Source organism: Leopardus geoffroyi, chromosome B1 (genome assembly GCF_018350155.1).
Source record: "Leopardus geoffroyi isolate Oge1 chromosome B1, O.geoffroyi_Oge1_pat1.0, whole genome shotgun sequence".
In the NCBI taxonomy this organism is placed as follows: Eukaryota; Metazoa; Chordata; class Mammalia; order Carnivora; family Felidae; genus Leopardus; species Leopardus geoffroyi.
The window spans coordinates 58,456,325-58,465,275 of NC_059327.1; the positions used below are offsets into that span (position 1 = coordinate 58,456,325).

Sequence of the window (8,951 nt, forward strand, 5' to 3'; positions counted from 1 at the left end):
TTTCCATCAAGATGCCCTTAGAGTAGGCAAATGAAGAGTATTTATGTCTTGCAGGACTGGCCCTAAGTGAGTTACGAGGCCCTAAAAGAACTCATGAAGGAAGAAGTGAATTTTCATCACCCCTTTGTCATTCTCTTTCCTTATATCTCACTTCCCCATGGAGGTCCCCAGTGACACTGTGATGTTCAGACTGGCTGAGCATTTCTTTCATAATGAAGAATAATGTAAGAGCAAATATTTTCCCCTTGAAATATTTTTTGCAGCAAGGAAACAGATAATTTAGACAACAAAAACATAATTTTCTCCTTCCTTTTTCCTAAGTATCTTTGCTACATTTAACATCCTCTGAAAGTTAAGAGGCATCCCAAGAACAAAGTAATAACCATGAACAGTTCACATGCAGCCCCTGGGGTCACCATGGTATAGCATACATTTTTTGTGAATTCTGGTTTAATGGATAAAATCTAAGCAAAGGCAATAAAGCAACAGTTCAAACAATTTCCTGTCAGTTCCTTTACATAACTATGGAACAAATGAGTGTCTATTAATTCTTGGGCCGAGCTCAGAAGCACTAAGGAGAAGGAAGTGTATATTTACATCCTTTGATGAGGAGAGTATTTAACAATGACAAATCTTATTTCTTTTATTTTGAATTTCATTTATTTATCTTGAGAGAGTATGTGAGCATAAGTGGATGAGGGGCAGAGAGAGAAGGAGAGAGAGAGAGAGATCGAGAAAGAATCCTAGGCAGGCTCCACATTGTCAGTGCGAAACCCAGCTCAGGGCTTGATCCCATGAACCATGAGATCACGACCTGAGCCAAAATCAAGAGCCTGGCATTCAACCAACTGAGCCACCCAGTCTCCTCTAATCTTATTTCTTGATCTGAAAAAAACTCTCTCTGCCCTGTTATTGGCTTCAGAAGGATGGGATGTAATTGACAGGGACTTTTACATCACATGGACCTCTTAATTAACAAGGTAAAGATAGTGATATGGTTTGATCTGAGATGCTTTCCTGAATCACCTCCTTCATCTGTGTATCATTTGGCTCCACTGAAGTTAGAATGCTGCCTTCTTTGGGTGACCTTTTTTAAAATTTAGATACCTAGGAATGAGTCCTACATGAAGCTTCATCCAGAGTGGTTAAGTGACTTAGAGTTACACAGCTAGCTTGGAAAAGACCAGAATCTTAGCTTTGATTTCTCATTTGCTATTTATCAACACACTGCCTATTGCCTGATTATAACCTCATGAAGAAGCCTGATTAGGAAGCCATTTCAAGGCCCAAATTCACACAAAATTGTTCAAATAATAAAATAGTTATTGAATATTAATAACTGAATGTTAAGCACTATCTGACATGCCCCTCACCCTACAGGGCTTTAAACACAGCCCATGTCAGTGCCACGAATATAATTCTTCATCTGAGCTCTCATTGGAAATCACTCACTAGTCTATGAATAAACCAGGAAGCTCATACAGTCTGCCAAGCCTCAGTCTCCTTATTTGCAAAAACAAAACAAAAAATACGGAATAATTTCTTCCCTGTCAATTTTTCAGGATGATTTCATGGTTTAGACCAGGCATTAGTCCACCTAATCTGGCCCATGGGCCAAATCTAGCCCATCACCTGATTTTGGAAATACAGTTTTATTGGAACACAGCCACATTCATCTATTTATGTGTTGTCTGTATTATGTGTTGTCTATGGCTGCTTTCATGAAAAGTTAAGACCATATGGCCCACAAAGCATAAAATATTGACTATCTGGTGCTATAAAGAAGTTTGCCAGCCTCTGGTTTAGATGAGTGTTGATATGTGCAGGAATTTGCAATATAGCGTATATATTTTATGTTTGGTGCAGACCCAGGGACAGAGGACTCAACCTACTAGAAGATGGGACACTTAAAACACCAACCTTGGATTGACCTAGTCATGTGGGAAACACTCAGTAACATATTAGGGTCAGCACCCTACACCCTACACATGACCTACTCATGGGGAAACACTCATGGGTATGTTAGGGTCAGCACCCTACACCTGATGAGTCTCTTCCACCACTTCCACCAGCTGAGTCTCCAGAATAGCCAAAAGGAACCAAGAAGGCATCAAATATAAATAAATTTAAATTTAAAAGTAAACTTGGAAATGGTAAGAAATTATAGAATCTGATAAGATCTTTCCCCCAATAGGCTGTATAGTCTATGGAACCTAAGGGACCAAAAGAGGCACATAGTTTAGACTGGGGACATGCTGATAAGTTTTCACTGAGAAGTCCTCCGTGCGCATCTATATCCAGATAAATTCTTTCTTTTGAAATTGAAAAATAATAAAGTACACAACTTTTAAGTACACCTTTTTTTAAGTTTATTTATTTTGAGACAGAGAGAGAGAGTAAGTGTGCGTGCAAGTGCATGTTGGGGAGGGACAGAGAGAGAGAGTGAGAGAGACAGAATCCCAGGCAGGCTCCGCACTGTCAGTGCAGAGCCCAATACAAGGCTCAAACTCATGAACCGTGAGATTAGGACCTGAGCCAAAGTCAGATGCTTAACTGATGGAGCCACACAGGCGCCCCTTAAGTACACACTTCAATCAATTTTTATCTATATATATATATAACTGAGTAGCCAATATCTAGATCAAGGTATTGAACATTTCCAACAACCCAGAAGGCTCCTCTGAGCTCCCATTCAGTTGATAGCCCCCTAAAGAAACCAGGTATTCTGGTATCTGTCATTATAAATCAGTTATGCCTGGCTTTTGAACATCATACCAGTAGAACCAGTCTATAGTCTTTTATGGCTGGCTTCCTGTGCTGTGAAAAAACCACATGAATTCAAGATCAGTTGTTCCCTTCTTTGGCTGTGAAGTTAGTCAAAACAACACAAGAACAGAAATTAGGGCAGCTGATACACACTGCCTACTGAGATCTGGCACGTTAGCGCCAAGGTGGACCCTCACTATTGTTCTTTGGCTCATGCAAATGTCAGCTGCATTGCATTTTTCAAATGGTAAATATCATCCTGCTCCCTAACAGCTAAAGGCCCAGTGGAAAGACTCTTCACTGTAATCAAATGCTTGCCTCAGCCTTGCTTGCTTAAAATAAAACCTGCATCCTCAGCAGTCTGTCTTCAAAGATCTTCACACATTTGCCAAAGGCCCATGCCTCAGCGTAAACCCTGGCGCCTACACCCCTACCTCTACAGAAACATGATCACCTGTATAAGTGGCCTCTTGACGGGGGACAAAGCTGCGTCAAGTTTCAGCGACTCACCATGGTGAAAATCAAACATGTTCAGCACCTACAGAGTCACCAAGGCTAAAGGCACACACCAAGCTAGAAACCCCAATCCTCACATATAGTTTGTTCTCACAAACTGCACTTCTTGTTAATGTCCTAAGACTTGGCCCGCTGACACAGAGATGTTTGGGGCTGTGAGGTAGTCCGACAACTGGGACCTCTCTATCACCCTGAGTTCTGAACCAATTGAGAAATAAGACAAAGAGTCAGCTTTTGTCAAAATATTCCATGTTTTACTGACAGAGCCTAGGTTGATGGACAAAGATTACATCTGCAGGCAGACAGACTTCCTAATACCAAATCCTAGAGTGAGACACTCACCAGTCCAATCACAGACAAAACTACATCACCTCAAGCCTGTCCTGATGGCATGGAAAAGCTGAGGAGAATGTTGGCTCCCAGCAGGCAGCTTTCTCCCCTGAGGAAGGGGGAGAGGAAGAAGCTGAGTTACATGTGCCCAATTTCTCCTTCTAAACTCACCAAACAGATTAAATCATTCTTCTTCCCTGGGGAGACACTAATGAGAGGATGGAAAGAGCTAGAAGTTTTATAATGAGTGGAGTTTCCTCCACATAGAAGGAAACATCAGAAAAGGTAAGATTCCTTGAACAGAAATATAAACTATCAATAAAATATTAGCTAATATTCTATTAGTATTGTTACAGTTAGAAATATTATACCATACTTAAAACATGGAGTAAATATTAGCCAGAATATATTGTTAACTAATTGAAAACCACTTTCAGGGGCCAAAAATGGTAAGATATTTGTTATTTTTACAAAGTGCTTTAGATGTCAGACCCAGAAGATAGCTTACAAAAAGGGCATCTCTCTCTTTTTTTTTTCTCATTTATGACAGGGAATACTGTATTCAAACTCATCAGAGAAATGGACAGCTTGGGTCTATAACAAAGCACTGTGTTTAAAGCACAGGTCAGTAATTGTATGTGAGAATATACATTGCTACATACAAATTAACTGGTCAGATCACAACTTTTCAATGTTTAAAACAGAATAAGCTTCTCTGTAAAAGTAACACCTTTGTCCTTTTTTTAACTTTAGTATTCCTCTCCTTCTTCCTTGCCCTCTCCTTCAACAGAATCCACACCAACGTCCTCATAATCCTTCGCAAGGGCAGCCATGTCCTCACAGGCCTCAGAAAACTCTCCTTCCTCCATGCCCTCACCCACATACCAGTGAACGAAGGCACGCTTGGCATATATCAGGTCAAACTTGTGGTCCATGAGAGCCCAGACCTCAGAAATGGCTGTGGTGTTGCTCAGCAACACACACAGCTCACTGTACTGTGGCAAGGTCTCCACCAGGTACCACAGTGGGAGGCTGGTAATTAATACCAACACTGAAGCCAGTGGGGCACCAGTCCACAACTGGAGGGTACATTTGGTCTTGATGGTGGCAATGCCAGCATTGACATATTTAGGAACCACATCACCAGAGTACAACAGGGAGCAAACCAAGTATTTACCATGGTGAGGGTCATACTTCACCATCCGGTTGGCTGCCTCAAAGAATGCATTGATGATCTCTATTACAGAAAGTTGTTCATGGTAGGCTTTCTCAGCAGAGATAGTAGGGCATATGTGGCCAGAGGAAACTGGATGTGAGGATAGGGTACCAGATTGATCTGAAATCCTGTCAGATCAACATTCAGGGCTCCATCAAATCTGAGGGAAGCAGTGATAGAGGGCAAAATTTGACCTATCAACCTATTTAGGTTAGTATAGGTTGGGTGGTCAATATTTCTACAACAGATGTCATAGATGGCCTCATTGTCTACTGTGAAGGCACGATCAGAGTGCTCCAGGATGGTGTGGGTAGTGGGGATGGAGTTGTAGGGCTCAACTACACCTGTGGAAACCTGGTGGCTAGGTAAATGGAGAACTCCAGCTTGGCTATTACTTCACAACCGAGATACTGATTATTCAAATGATAATTTTAAGACATAAATTACCTTTCTTTAAGACCAATCTCAAAAAGGTTAAAGAACAGAAAAGGGGAGTAAAAATGCCAAAGTATCTAAAATGATGAATGAAATATGTTGTTTTTACAAAATTAAAAACTAGAAAAACACCTTCCTTAGTTGAGATACAACATAAATGACATAGTGATCATATTGAAAATTTACAGCTATGGGAATGCAAGCTGGTGCAGCCACTCTGGAAAACAGTATGGAGGTGCCTCAAAAAACTAAAAATAGAACTACCCTACGACCCAGCAATTGCACTACTAGGCATTTATCCACGGGATACAGGTGTGCTGTTTCGAAGGGACACATGCACCCCCATGTTTATAGTAGCACTATCATCAATAGCCAAGTATGGAAAGAGCCCAAATGTCCATCAATGGATGAATAGATAAAGAAGATGTGGTGTACATATATATATATATATATATATATATATATATATATACACAAAATGGAGTATTATTGGCAATCAAAAAGAATGAAATCTTGCCATTTGCAACTATGTGGATGGAACTGGAGGGTATTATGCTAAGTGAAGTTAGAGAAAGACAAAAATCATATGACTTCACTCATATGAGGACTTTAAGAGACAAAACAGATGAACATAAGGGGAGGGAAACAAAAATAATATAAAAACAGGAAGGGGGACAAAACAGACGAGACTCATAAATATGGAGAACAAACGTTTTGAGGGTTATGGGAGGGGCCGTGGGGGGGGGGATGGGCTAAATGGGTAAGGGACACTAAGGAATCTACTCCTGAAATCATTGTTGCACTATATGCTAACTAATTTGGATGTAAATTTTAAAAAATTAAAAATAAAATTAAAAAGGAGAAAATTTACAGCTAAATTAGCAAAGTCAACTAAATCTTTCATGTTACAAAATACATTTTCTAAACTAAGAAAAAAAATATAAACAGTTGTTTTGGTGAAGTCTTGTTCCCCTACCGTGCTCATGATTATTAAAACATATTGTTGGAGCGCCTGGGTGTCTCAGTCGGTTAAGCGTCCGACTTCGGCTCAGGTCATGATCTCACAGTCTGTGGGTTCAAGCCCCGCATCGGGCTCTGTGCAGAGCCAGGAGCCTGTTTCAGATTCTGTGTCTCCCTCTTTCTCTGACCCTCCCCTGTTCATGCTCTCTCTCTCTCTATGTCTCAAAAATAAATAAATGTTAAAAAAAATTTAAAAAAAAACATATTGTATCTCATTACCAATAAAGACACTGAAAGTGGCTCTATGCCTCTCCTCAAACTCTATAGGCTTCCTCATGGCTGACGTCTTCCTCATGTGCTGTCAGTTCTAGGAATGTGCTCAAAATCAGTGAAGTACCCCCCCTAGCTAGCCTTCGAGAGTTATTGCTGGATCCTAGGACACTTACCAAATTATCATGACGCCTTTCCAGTGTTCTACACACCATTGTTACACAAATGTTCTTTGGTGTAATTCATCAAAAAGTTCCTAGGAGGTAGAGAACAATAGTGTTTCAAAACCTTAAAACTCTAAGGCAAGTCCATCCTGGTTCAAACCTGGCTTGACTCTAACAAATAGTGTGTTTCAGGCAAGGGATTTAACTTACCCTTCCCTCAGTTTTCTTTTTTTTAAATTTTCAATAGACAGGTGATAGCAACTTCATTAGGGCTCTTGTAAGATCTGCACGGGATACCGCACATTAACTGCACCGAATGGTATCAAACCCATAGAGACAGCCAGCTATTCTGCCTATAAAAGATATTTATGCATCCTCACCCATATGGGCAATTTTAATTTAGTCACTTTAGAGAATTCCAAGTCCTTGTTATGATTTCAGCCTTTGTTAATGGTAATCATAATGTAATGATGTAATGCTAGTAATCATAATATAGTCAGCTCTCAGTTACTCACGTTCCTGTACAGGAGCATTGGTCTCAGTTAAACACACACGCATACTCTTCAGACACACACATACACGCACACATGCAGAGTCACACACATCCTTCTTCATTACGGGACTGCCACAAACTGAATGTTTGAGTCCCCTCAAATTTCATATGTTAAAACCTAATTCCCAGTATAATGGTATTTGGAAGTAGAACCTTCAGGAGGTGACTGAGTCATGAAGCGGAGCCCTCATGAATGAGATTAGTGCCGTTGTAGAAGAGGCCCCAGAGAGCTTTCCACCTCTCTCTACCATGTTAGAACACAGCGAGCTCTCACCAGACACTGAATCTACTGGCACTTTGATCTTGAACTTCCCAGTCTCCAGAATTGTGAGAAATTAATTTCTGTTGTTTATAAGCCACCCAGTGTATGAAAATGTTACAGCAGCCCAACTGGACTAAGACAGGGAGGTACCATGATAAAGCCTGAGGACACTTCATACTTTAGCCATGTGAGCTCTAGCTGGTTCATATAATTCCCTCAATTTTATTTAAACTGAAAACACTGTGGAAACAGGGCAGTCTTTTCCCTTTAAAGTCTTTAAACATAATACTGGTGCTCTTCAATCGAGACAGTATGGATGCAGTCAGTCCTAATTAATGTTAGGGACACAAAGTAGATTCCCTAATTCTATACTTACTTCCATTCTTCTGATTCACTGCAGTATATTTATATTACTTTTACTGCTCTTTGTAATGTCTCAAAAAATAAAATATGCCTGTTCTTGCCTTGAATCAAAGAGATATAATAAATTTTCTGTAATAGCTGCAATGTCCAAAATATTTTTGAGCATGTAATAAAGAACAGTTATCATAAATGTGCAAATGACAACAATGTTTTCCCATGATCAATTTAAGTATCTAATGCACTGGAAAAATCAGAGGTTTGCTAGTAGTCCAGATTATCAGTTAGTTGCTCAGTCAAATGCCATCTTTTTTTATTATTATCATTCAGGGAAAAAGCCTTTTATTTGTAACACTTTCTCTTTGATCAATACTTCTTGCTCTTTCCCTTATTTTCATCTACTAAATTATTCTTGCCAGCATCGTTTGATCTGTTTTCAGAAAACAGATCTCCTAATAGCAAAAAATATATTCCAGATAAGAACCTATTAATATTGTACCTGAGAACAAGGACCATTTCTTCCTCTATACTTCTTTTGCATTGCCCAGAATTGCTGAATACTTTCTATGAAACCTAAAGGTTTAATGCTCTGCTCCTTAGAATTATTCTAAAAATAAGGCTTAAGTCTGCAGGCTGCAAAAACATTTCTTTACATCTTTCATGACTAGTGGAATTATAGGACCTCCAATTCTTTTTTTATTATTTAAATGTGTTTTTTTATTTTTTTAATGTTTATTTTTGAGAGAGAGACAGACAGACAGAGCTTGAGTGGGGGAGGGGCAGAAAGCGAGGTAGACACAGAATCCAAAGCAGGTTCCAGGCTCTGAGCTGTTAGCACAGAGCCCCACCTGGGGCTCAAACTCATGAACCATGTGATCATGACCTGAGCCGAAGTTAGATGCCTAAATGACTGAGCCACCCAGGTTCCCCCATGATTTCCCATTCTTAACTGGGAGGTTGGGATAGTCTTGGTGGAGTGGCATTACCTTGTTATCTGACGAATACAGCATTTTGCTACTCTCGAGGATCTAATAACCCATGAAAATGAAAGTGACCGAGCAACTGAATATGTAAGAATCATCATGGAAAAAGAAAATTTATACTCACTTTACTGTTTAT

The 8,951-nt window shown here is 39.8% G+C and overlaps 1 long non-coding RNA gene across 1 annotated transcript in view; it reads right to left on the bottom strand.

Annotated features, from left to right (window-relative positions):
• LOC123590277 overlaps positions 1-6,840 on the bottom strand; it is a 145,552-nt gene extending 138,712 nt beyond the window's left edge. The window contains exon 1 of the long non-coding RNA XR_006708699.1: positions 6,670-6,840. This is a non-coding gene — a long non-coding RNA (uncharacterized LOC123590277). The remainder of the gene's footprint in view (positions 1-6,669) is intronic.
• Positions 6,841-8,951: the final 2,111 nt, after the last annotated feature.